Here is a 13,283-nt window from a genome sequence, read left to right as displayed (position 1 = left end):
CCCCAAACCCAAGAACATACAACAGGCAGTCTTTTCATCATGTTTCAGAATTGCTAATAGATCAAAGACTTTTTGCGATCGATGGGTTCCATGACTTCACTGACTAGAGAGAAATGGCTCGAAATATAGACGAGCACGAGGATGCAGGTCGCCATCCCTACCGATGCCATCAGCTGGTTATTCTGATGATTAGTATCCCTCCACTCAAGTATGGCCAGTTACCAGCATCGAGTTCCTCCATTTCATTGCCTGATAGCTCTTTGCACTCAGCACTTCTGATTGGCTCACACAGATACAAGCTATTTACAGCACTGGCTGGTGCCCTCCTCCTCCTTTGCTACTGTGCTCATTTTTATGCATGTTTATTTTTCGCCACATAAAATTCTATTCATAAATAGTTTTGTGCCCAAGTGTTGGGTTTTTCACATGTAAGAACATGTAAGAAAACCGCTCAGTTCAAGGCTTGACGCTGCCCCTGTGGGTTCCGCCAAACTGTCACTGACATTTTCCCCGTTGCTGTTTTAAAGAAAATCCTTCTCTGTTTTGCTGCACTGTGAAGATGTATAAGTTGGTACAACAGCCAAAAGTAACACTGTGCACATTTTATCCAGACACAAACACCTGTAACTCCTTCAGAGTTGACTGGGTGTCTTGCTGGCTTCACTCACGAATCTCCTTCATGCACAATCCCTCTGTTTTTTTAAAACTCTGTCTACTCCAGTCAGATTTCCAGTATCATAAAGTGTGTATTTGTTTATGAATGTAAATGAAGTCCAAGACGTTCAGTGACTCTGACCTGACCTGACCTGAAGAAAGTGATTATTTAGTTTTTATACTAATGTTGACACACACTTGTGCATTCCATTATTTTTAAAGGGCATAATTTTAGAAATTTTAATATCAACACGAAATTATGTTCTATTTATTAAAATTTCATTTATTTTTCTTTTTTTGGCCACTTTTGGATTGCAGTGGTAAATTGATATCTATCATAAACATAAAATGTGTAAAAAATGAAGTGGTCCAACTTTTTCACAGCACCGTAAGTCAGACTACAAGTGAGGAGCATGACACAGTGCCACTACTTAAATTATATTATACTGTGTATTGTATCTGTACTGCACAGATTAATAAACATTATTTTTCTCGACCTCTGTTTGAGGTTGATGTTCTCCAGTCAAATTAATAACTCCTCAGCACATGGAAAGTCCAATTGTTTACCTGAGCTCAGGTGACCCATAAAAAAAACAAGTAGTTAAGCATTCAGTTACAGAGCTTTTCTTGTACAGTGCATCCGGAAACTCACAGCACTTCACTTTTTCCACATTTTGTTATGTTATAGCCTTATTCCAAAATGGAGAAAATTAATTTATTCCCTCAACATTCTACTCACACAACACCCCATAATGACATGAAAAATGTTTTTATTTTTGCAAATTTATTAAAAAGAAAAAAAAAATTACATGTACATAAGTATTCACACCCTTTGTTCAATACTTTGTTGATGCACCTTTGGCAACAGCACAAGCTTGGTACACCTATCTTTGGACAGTTTTGTCCATTCCTCTTTGCAGCACCTCTCAAGCTCCATCAGGTTGGATGGGGAGCGCCGGTGCACAGCCATTTTCAGATCTCTCCAGAGATTGTTCAATCAGATTCAGGTCTGGGCTCTGGCTGGGCCACTCAAAGACATTCACAGAGTTGTCCTGAAGCCACTCCTTTGATATCTTAGCTGGGTGTGTAGGGTCACTGTCCTGCTGAAAAATGAACCGTTGCCCCGGTCTGAGGTCAAGAGTGCTTTGGAACAGGTTTTCATCCAGGATGACTCTGTACATTGTTGCATTCATCTTTACCTCAATCCTGACTAGTCTCCCAATTCCTGCCACTGACAAACATCCCCACAGCATGATGCTGCCACCACCATGCTGCAAACTAGAGGGCTGCATTGGGACTGGGTCCCACAGGACCCAATTCGCTGCATTTGGGAGCGGGCAGTTAAAAAAAAAAAAAAAAAAACACTGTGGAAACAGAAGTAACGGGATGACTCAGTCAACAAAGGAGAATAGTGTAAAATATGCGGTGTCCACACACTGCTTTCATCTTAAATAATTTAACAGGAGTAAAGAACATTAACAGATGCAATCAGAGAGACAGACACAGCAAGTTTGTCTCTCTGTGTCACGGCGGTTCAGTTTCTGCATGCAGTAACTGAACTGTCACATGAAATTGTATCAAAATAAACAATCACATGAATCTCTATAAGCCTCAATGGTGTGTCTTCTCCTGCAAGATGGGAGGAGACACAAAATGAATGCATCTCTTATTGTACGAGTATACAGTTGTATGCTAAAGGTTGGGCACCCTTGATAATTTTCATGATTTTCCTTTATAAATTATTGGTTGTCTGGATCAGAAATTTCAGTTACATATATCATATAGCAGACAAACACACTGATAATTTGAGAAGTGAAATGAAGTTTCTAGTATTTACAGAAAGTGAAATAATTATTTAAACAAAATTGGACAGGTGCATAAATTTGGGCACCCTTGACATTTTATTGATTTGAATACATTGTTGGAACACAAAATTGATTTGGTAAGCTCATTGACCCTTGACCTCCTTACACAGGTGAATCCAATCATGAGAAATGGTATTTAAGGTGGTCATTTACAAATGTTTCCCTTCTTTGAATCTCTTCTAATGCATGGCAATATGGGAGCCTCAATACAACTCTCAAATGACCTGAAAACAAAGATTGTTCAACATCATGGTTTAGGAGAAGGATACAAAAAGCTATCTGAGAGATTTCAGCTGTCAGTTTCCGTTGTGAAGAACATAGAGAAGAAATGGAGGACCACAGGCACAGCACTCGTTAAGGCCCGAAATGGCAGGCCAAGAAAAATCTCAGATAAGCTGAAGCGAAGGATGGTGGGAACAGTCATAGTCAACCCACAGACCTGCTCCAAAGACAACATGATCTTACTGCAGATAGCGTCTCTGTGCATCGTTCAACTATACAGTGCACTTTGCACAAGGAGATGCTGTATGATGTTGTAATGCAGAGGAAACCTTTTCTGCATACACGCCACAAACAGAGTCGCTTGAGGTATGGTAAAGTACATTTGGACAAGTCAGCTTCATTTTGGAATAAGGTGCTGTGGACTGATTAAAACTGAGTTATTTGGACATAACATGGGGCGGTATGCATGGCTGAAAAAGAACACAGCATTCCAAGAAAAACACTTGCTACCTACAGTAAAATTTGGAGGTGGTGCCATCATGCTGTGGGGCTGTGGGGCCAGTGCAGGTACTGGGAATCTTGTTGAAGTTGAGGGTCACATGGATTCCAGTAAATATCAGCAGATTCCTGAAAACAATGTTCAAGAATCAGTGACAAAGTTGAAATTGCACTGGGGCTGGATCTTTCATCAAGACACTGCTCAAAATTTATTAAGGCATTCATGCAGAGGAACAACTACAACGTTCTGGAATGGCCATCTCAGTCCCCAGACCTGAATATTATTGAGAATCTGTGATGTGATTTTAAGCGGGCTGTCCATGCTCGGAAACCAACAAACCTGACTGAACTGGAGATGTTTTGTAAAGAAGAATGGTCCAAAATACCTTCAACCAATCTAGACTCTCATTGGAAGCTATAGGAATCATTTAAAGGCTATTATTTCTGCAAAAGGAGGATCTACTAAATATTGATGTATTTTTTCTGTTGGGCTGCCCAAATTTATGCACCTGCCTAATTTTGTTTAAAGAATTATTGCACACTTTCTGTAAATCCTAGAAACTTCATTTCACTTCTCAAATATCACTGTGTTTGTCTGCTATATGATATATTTAACTGAAGTTGCTGATCCAAACAACCAATGATTTATAAAGGCAAATCATGGAAATCATCAGGGGTGCCCAAACTTTTACATGCAACTGTAAGTTCTCAGCGTGTCACGGTACAGGCAGGACTGGACAGGCACATGGGCGGGAGACGTTGCGGGTGCAGGTGGTCACGGACTGAAATTCAGCAGGGGAGCAGGAGTGGGATGGAGAAATTTGTCCTGCGCAGGGCTCTACTGCAAACCATGCCACCACATATGGGCCTAAAATGGACATTTATTGAACCCCATATGTCATAGGGACAAGATTTGAAGGGTCATCATTATTGTAGACAACACACTGAAAATGAGTACTTACGTAGGATGCCAAACACATGAGGACATTACCAGCAATCCCAAAGTGGTTCTCAAGCCTAACCTGTAGTAGACAGTGATCCACTGTGTCCAACCTTTCGCAGCGATCTAACAGTAGTAACACTGTAATGAAATCAGAGTCCATTACAAAGAGAAGGTCATTCACCACTTAAGTGCTGTTTCCATGGAATGGTGCATTCTAAAAGCAGACTGCAGTGGCTTACAGAGGTTATTCTCAGTATAAATTATAGTATAAATCCAAAAATGATTTGCAGAGGGGATCAGAAGGCTTATTTATATGGATACTGAAGTCACCAACTGTTGTGGGCGTGCCCTGTTAGTCTCTCTGTCCTTTTCTTATGTTATGTGTTAAGGTCATGTCTGTCTCCTATGGCACTGGGTCTGGGTATGTGTGCACTCTTAAACATTGCAGGCTAATTTTGTTATGTTCACTTGCTACATCTCTTTAACATAAAGAGCTCTTACAAGTTTTGGATGTTGAGTTCAACATCCAAAACTTGTAAGAGCTCTTTATATTAAAGTGATGTAGCAAGTGGACAAAACTAAACAAAGCTGCAATGTTTTAAAGTGTATGTCTTGTCTGGATCTCATGTCTGTTTGTCCTTTGTGTGTGTATATGTGGGTGGGCACGGCCCCCAGCCTGCATCTGTGTTTTGGTATGTGGGTGTGTATATGCTTCTCTGTCTGCTTGTTGTCATCTGTGTCCGTGCTGGGTGTTTGTGTATATACGTGTGAGTGTATGTGTGAGCGTGTCTCGGTATGGCTCCCTCCTGCATGTCCCAGTTCCTGCGTGGATGTTCGTGTCTGGTTTCTCATGTGTCTTGTGTCAGTGTGTGTGGATCTATCTGTCAGGTGCATGCGTGGAGTTGTGTCCATGGTGTTTGTGCCCCTGCGTGTGCGCGTGTCTTGTCAGCCGTCTGTGTTTCCAGGCCATTATGTTTTCCCGTCCAGTGGTCTTTTATTTATTTGTGCTATTCTGTTCTTTAGGGACCCTTCACACATAACATGATTGAAGCCGACTGGTGCACGAAGGAGGAATTGCATGCCACTCATGAAAAATCGGAGCCGCCTCAAATGCCTAGTCCAGTTGTCGCCACAACCATTCGCACAAACCAGCGGCCGAGAGACAGCAAGTGCCCTGCGAGTGCTCATTCGACCCCCTCTCGGCAGGTGTCGGCCAAATTCCAGGTGCCACACACGAACATCCAACACCACTTGCTGGGCACTTGTCAGGGTGGGCGGGAGCCCGTCACCAGGAGCAGCTGGACCCGCAATACAGACTCCCAGAATAGACTTAGGTGAGGAAGAAATCATGGTCTTTATTCCAGCATCAGGTTCGGTACACATGTAATCAGTCAACGCGGCAGAGGTACAAGCAGGGTCAGCCTGAGACGCAGTCATAAACAGGCAGGGTTCTGAGGCACGCGCAAACGCCGACATCTGGGATGAGGCAAGAGGCATGGTCAAAGACAACAGAGCAGGATTCGGAACACGGCAAGACAAAATCAGGACTGTGAAAGGCGCTAGAATGTGTACAAGACAACAATCTGGCGGGGAAGTGAAGGACTGTGGGATTTAAATACATGTGGAGAAGTGAGGGACAGGTGGTGTAAATGAGGCGCATGTGAGGAACAATCTAGAAAGGGGAAGGGCTTCTGGATAAAGAGTATGAATGGGGCAAGAGGAAGGGAGTGCGCAAAGTGGAGCGATGAAATAGACAAAGACACGTGAGCAGGTGTGAGAGCAGGAGTGAAATGGAAACACAAAGCAGACAATCAAAGTGAGGGAAAAAAACAAAATGTCAGGTGCAGGGCGTGAAGTGAACATAAATAATTGGGCAGACTAAAACCAAAACTGAAAAGCAAACCAGAAGATAATAAACAGAATAATAGGAAATAAAACACCATGACAAAACTACAAAAACTATACATATAACAGAAATAAGAACAGCAAAAATAGGCAGACAATAACTAAATTATAAACCATAAAAACACAGACTGATTGAACAAAACCAGAATGGAACTGAAACATGACCGAAGTATAAAAGTAACAAAGAAAGAAAGTGACAAAGCAAAAATAGAACATAGAATAACTACATAATGAAAATAACAATTAATAAAACAAAGCTGGGGCAGAAGGAGAAGCACTAAACGAGCCTAGATCAGGGCGGGGCATGACAGCACTTAGAAAAGGTGGAGCTATTCATGCTCCCAGCACGATAGTGGAGTGCAGATGACCACATTTGGGCTGTCTGTGAAAAGTGCCACACTAGTTTGCCGCTACCAAGCAACACACATGGGTGTGACTGTGCCGAACTCCCCCCCCCACACACACACAAATGGCATGTAAGAGTGCAGCTAGTGTCTCCCCAACACAAATGGCTTGTGGAGTGTGCCCCCCCACACACACACACCATGATCCAACATTGTCAGTGCACAGCTGGAACAGCTGACCGCTGGAGGCCATATGTCTCTCCATCAACAACATGAACAACACTCCAGTGCACATGTGTGGGCGGGCTCCCATGCGCTTGTCAGTTCTAGCTGACAGCACGGCTCAGTGCACGACGTGTTAAATTAAAAACACAGAGAACAGGACAACTAAATAAATATATACAATAATAACTACATACATAATTACATAACAAATATTTAACATCAATAATCACATATGTTACCACAGGTAGTACATAGAATGGACCAGAAACAGAATAAAGTTTAACAATATTTATTCTTTACATAGACAAGGAAGCCCACAGTAAGTTACATTTCATCTTGATCTGACCAATCCAAAACCATACATTGAAAACGTGGATTCACAGCAAAACACTACAAACGTAGGTAAACCCGCAGTAACATGCATTAAGATTCACTTTAACCCAAAAACACTGCAGGCAAATGAGGTCGAAAATGGTCAGAACCTGAATAGTGTAGCAAAAAATGGGGAACTGACAAAACAAATACAACCAAGAAAAATAAAATTAAGAAACTGAGTTAGTCCGTTCATATAAACGCTATGTCACAGCAAAACAGATGTCCTACTCTGAACAGACTAACTCGAACCAAAACACCAAACTTAAAAACACAAAAAGACAGCAGGCAGCGGTACCAGTTAAAAATGAAATAACAAAACAGAAGAGACAACATTACAATCAATAAAACTACAAGTTTAATTACACATTAAAATATCAAGCACTGCATACCTGAGTTGTTCTTCCACACCCAGTCATGCATACACACAATCCCTCCAGTCTTCCTCAACAGTAAAAGACCCTATCACACAAAATGTATTTACACCCCGAATCACACCATAAAAACACACAAGAAGTTAAAATCATATTTACCAAATTGTCCAGACAACCTTTTCCACATGTGGGCCCAGAAAACACTCTGGCCACCCCACTGGAAACTGGCATCTCCGTGGCAAATCTACTACTTCCATTTTTGTTGGAAAATACTCAGGGGGAGGGTGACACCTAGTGGTGCCCTACGTTACACATAACAAAGGAAAAGAGAGTGAGGCCTTTGTCTTTGAGCTGAGTTCATTCTATAAGGTGGGCGTGTCCGTGCAAGCCACTGTTGTTGAGATCTGTGTACCTGCAAGTCACAGTGTCACATAGCGTGTTATGACGGACATGACCTTTCAACTCTCCACTGTGAGGCACGTGCGTGTGCAGGCTGTCCTCACATGGAAATACATAAAAACACATACCGCCTTTGCAACGAGCTGGAGTGACAGCACAGCGCGCACATCGGCAGGCTGTGCCAGATGAAAAGGAACATCTGATCATGTGTACACTCAGCTGGTGTTCTGAATGTCACATCACCCAAGCTATGGTCCACATGATGCGGTGTCCTTCGGCGCCCCGAAGGATGTATGTATGTCTATGTATGTCTATGACTATGGATCATATACTATGTCTATGGCTATGGGTCATATACAGAGGAACAGAAGGATCATACTTGTATTGTCTGCTCGATAAAAGGGATTAAATATTAGAAACTGCAATGTGTTCTTTTTGGTGTGTGGTCCCCCCCTAGCATTGGCGCAATGTGGTGCCACACGCTCCTGGTGCTTGCACTGTTTGTGCACGCTCACGAGTGTGCATAAAACTGTCGCTGCGGTATCGTACACACCTGTCCTGTGTGTCCCCCCCGACCGCAGGTGGAATGTTTCGCAGTTCCCCATTTCGTTTTTTTGCTTGCTGTTTTTCGGCCGGTTTTGGCTTCTTTCGCCCAATTTCGTGTTATGTGTGAAGGGGCCCTTATGTAGTTCTCAGGATGCTCTTGTGTCCCTCGTTCTTACCTTGTTACTGTTTAAGTTCCACATTTATTTCTGTGTGTATTCATAACGTGAGGTTTCAGGTCTGTTGCACTGTTCATTATTTTGATCCATGTTTGAGTTATTCATCTGTGATTCAGTTGTCTGTATGTTCCCTGTTTGATGTTGCAGTCATGTGCTCTTTATGTTGTAGTTTGTTTTTTCCTGTCTTGGTTTTATTTTCCACACTCCTCGGGTTGTTTATTTTGGATCTCTGTGTATTCTTTTATTTTCCCCTTGTGTCCCAGTTCTTCCGTCTGCCCTTCTGTTACACCTGTTGTTAATCAGTTGTGTTATTTATGTTGTGAAAGTGTCGTGACACGGACCCACAACAGGGGGCGTTAATGAACGGACAATGGATAAGCCAAAAGTAACAATTTAATGTTGTGAATCGCACAACGACGTACAGACAATAACAATATGGTGGACTGTCAATCATACACCAGGTGACGTGTGGGCAGGCTCGACGATAGAAGACGCCTGGCGAGAGAAGAGCCGGATCCCACACAGCTTCCACCACCAACGGAGCTGAAGAACACCGGAGCTGCCAAGCCTTGCGCCCCAGGTGGCCGCTGTCTTCAGCAGTCAGACCCGGTACTGCTGGCAGAAAACCGAGACAGTCCTGATGAGTGTGAGTTCGCACACTCAGTAATCCCACAGTCAGTGTTTAGTTAGGAGGGAGCACCTCCACCTCCAATCACACACTCGTGCAGCTCCTGTTTCACCACTTATCTGGTTTGGGGTGTGAGGCGAAGCCGTCGCAGATCACACCAAACGCCAATCCCACAGATAAGGACACACCAGGAAAACGGCTGCAAAGAAGTTCAGATTAATACTCAATGTTTTGAGTCAGCAGAGAAAATTACCTGAATGGTAGCTGATTTCTCGGCGAGGAGGTGGAGTTGCAGTCCGGCCTTTATGGTGATGGTGATGAGATGAATGAGTGACAGCTGGTGCTGAGGATGAGTGACAGCTGTCACTCCCAGTGGCTCCGGCGCCCTCTCGTGCTTGAAGCCCGCACTCCAAGCAGGGCGCCATCTGGTGGTGGTGGGCCAGCAGTACCTCCTCTTCAGCGGCCCACACAACAATTTAAGCCTCACCCTCCTCACTGTTGGTTGCCACTTGATTATGTTCAGTAGCTTGTTCCTGTCACCCGTGCTGTCAGTCTCCATTTCATTCAGTTGTCAGCAAGTGTTGCACCCCGCTGTGTTTGTTACACTATCCGGTTTTGGCTATTTCCTCGTTTGGTTTTCACCATTGTCTTTTGTGTTTTTGGATTATTGTTGACGTGGGTCATGGGAGTTCCTGGTCACCACTGTTATATCACCATCACTTTGGATGGATTAAACACCTTGGATTTGTTAAATTTAAACCTTTTGTGTCTTGCTGCCCGCATTCCGGGGTCTAATGCCTGTGCTTCAGTGGCTCCATCCACAACACCAACAATCATAATATCATCAGTACAAGTTGCCAAATCAGAGATAAACTCACCAAATTCATGCAAGAATTTGGTGAGTAACATGTCTGATTTTTTTTTTCTTTTCATGTCTGCATGTGGCAGTCTGAATGGTGCAAAGAGCCAAATGTTCAAATGAGTTATATTTGTGACCCACAATAGTTGTTAAACTAAACCCAGATTTATGAATTAAAGCAACACCTCTGCTTTGCTTAGTATCAAGAGTAACATGACTAAATGTGCACGGGGGCAGGCAGGCTTCATTTAAAGGGAGGAGGGCATTTGTTTCACCCAGGTTTCACATAAGCCAGCCACGTCTCAGTGATGTTGCAGAATTAGTTCATTAATCAGCACTGATCTTGAGCACAGTGACCTTATATTAATGAAACCTAGGTTAAGGACCTTACTAGAGTGGCAATGTGACTGGCAATGTTTGAGGGTGTTTCTGTCCACCTGTTCTGTTTGTATACAAGATGTCTCAGATTAGGTTTATGTTTACAGAACTTCCACACAGGCTGAAGCTAGTAGATGCAGAATTGTATAACACATTACAGAATCAGTTGGTGGGGCATCCCCAGTTATAGTTGTATAGAGGTGATGGTCTAGTGGTTAAAACGTTGGGCTTGAGACCAGAAGATCCTCGGTTCAAATCCTAGCCTGACTGGAAAATCACTAAGGGCCCTTGGGCAAGGAGTTTAATCACCTATTGCTCCTGGTGTGTAGTGAGTGCCTTGTATGACAGCACCCTCATGTCGGGGTGAATGTGAGGCATAATTTGTAAAGCGCTTTCAGCGTCTGATGCAGATGGAAAAGCGCTATATAAATGCAGTCCATTTACCATTTGTTGCTGGTGTGATGGAGGCCAGCAGGAGTCACTGTGCATGTGGTAGTCAATAGGCTTCACTCCCTCAACACCCAAAGGATACACTGGCCACTCAGGCCAGAGACTGGGTTTTAGCCGACTGGTCAGAGCGTCCACCTCCCATGCCTGAGATTGTGAATTCATGTCCAGAGGATGCCAAATGGGAGAAGTATTCAGACGTAATGCAGAAACGAGAGCTTATGAGCCGCTACGTTGGCACAAGTTTTATGCCAGATGCCCTTCCTAACGCAACTCCAGTTTTCCCTGGAGAAACACACAGCCCCTGGTCTTCCAAAGAAATTCGCTAACCAAGGACCACTCTGTTTCACTTCTGAGATCTGACAGGATCAGACTTATTCAGAGCAGACTGGCTCAAGGCATCCCCAGTTATAGTATTATCCAAAATAGTAATGGGCACTAAATTTGAAAATTTGACCCTCCATATGTCTATGGAAGATGATCACATTCTCGATATGAAAAATTTCCCTTCCTGACACATAAACTATACTATCACCATAGTGGTTTTGCTGCCCTAGTTTACAATAAAAATGAAAGGTTTACAGCCTTTGGGTTTTTTTTAGATTTAAGTCATAAAAAGAATTTCATTTGGCACCACAATAATTTTATTTATTATCCTTTAAATAGGGGATTCATAATATGACAATGCCAATGTGACCAAAATGTGTGTTGTCTACAAGAAAATAATAAATAGTTCCCCTGAAGGACAAAATTTCAAAAGAACAGATGGCCTTGAACTACTTACAGTAGTGACCCATACAGGCTATGATAGCGATGTCATAGATCATGTGGGTGCTACCCCCAACTTGCGCATGGGACGTGGGGAAACACAAGGTGACAGCCAATCAGAGTAGAGAAGAACAGTGACATCTGCTGGCTGCTCTAGCTATAAAATAATTCAACATGGGGGAAACGCTCTGAAACACCTTTTCTTATGTATAAATGTAATATATTTTTTTCTACACCCAGAAAATGGATGGATGCATGGATGTGTGTCACAGAAATAAACAATTAAAAGTGTACAGCCATTGGGTTTTTTAAGATTTAAGTTATAAAAGAATTTTCTTTTTAGCACTGATTTTTATTTATTAGCCTTTAAATAAAGGATTCATAATGTGACATTGCCAATATGATCAAAATTCACATTGTATGGAAAAAAATTAATAAACAGATCCCCTGGATTTAAAAAATGAAAGCAAACAGACAGCCTTGAACTGTTTGGTAGTGACCCATACAGTCTATAATAGTGAAAACAGTGGTGTCATCAAGACAGATGCTGGGAAGCACACAGCAACAGCCAATCAGAGTAGAGAGGCTCAGTGATGACAGCTGGGTGCTTGCCAACTAAAGAATGCAAGTCACGGAAAATGCACTGAAACATCTTATTTCTGTTTAAGTCTAATAAGTTACTCATATACTGTGTGAAAGGTATTGGAAAATAAGCACTTCTATAGGTTAAAAAAAATGCTGTTTTTGAAACCAGATAACACCTCTGAAGTGACTGACGTGACATCTTATGGATGTTAGCATGCATGCCCAATGCACATGCATCACGCAAGACCAAAGGTAACTTCTGGTAATTTCAAAACCTCCTGCATGTGCACACGTGCTTCTTCCTAAAGACGCATTTAAAAGAAAAGTAAAATATTCATTATGGAAAATATCTTGCACAAGTTTGAGATTTGGTGACCCAAGTTAAGGTAATGCCCTTGTAACTGTATCAGAACTTTAGGCCAGACAATTTTTGAATCTATAATTCATTTTTTTTTTATTCTATAGACTGCAGATACATAAAGATTTAAACCAACCTACACATTTTGTGGTCACTTATAATCCTGACATTATATTTCACTTCAAAACTATGGAAACAGGCTCATGAATAATAGATATTGATATGATGGACATAAACACATGTGCCTGGGCAGAAGGTCTGGTTGTCCACACGGAACCTGCCAGTTCGGGGGAACCTGCAAGAAGCTCACTCCCAGGTTCGTTGGTCCCTTTCTAACAGCCAAGGTGGTCAACCCGGTTTCCATCCACCTCAAGCTTTCCAGGGCCATGCAGATTCATCCTTCTTTCCACGCCAAGCCAGTCTTATGCAGTCCACTTTTCTCATGCACCTGTTGTATATTTCCTTTGATTATCACTTAATTTAAGCCTCTTGTTTCCCTTCAGTCTCTGCCAGATTGTTTGTGCTTTGTGTAATCCTTCCACGCCTATATAAAGTGAAATCTTGATCCAGAATCTGGATCTGGATCACCTCCAAAATTCAGTGGAGTCTTCCATGCCCTAATATCTATCTGTGGTGCAAATTTGGTGAGAAGCAATGAAGTAATTTTGACATAATCCTTTAAAGCCTATATAAAGTGAAGCCTTGATCCAGAATTCGGATCTGAATCATCTCCAAAA

Source organism: Thalassophryne amazonica, chromosome 12 (assembly GCF_902500255.1).
Source record: "Thalassophryne amazonica chromosome 12, fThaAma1.1, whole genome shotgun sequence".
In the NCBI taxonomy this organism is placed as follows: domain Eukaryota; kingdom Metazoa; phylum Chordata; class Actinopteri; order Batrachoidiformes; family Batrachoididae; genus Thalassophryne; species Thalassophryne amazonica.
The sequence above is the reverse complement of the archived record's forward strand: the minus strand, read 5'-3'. Positions refer to the sequence as shown.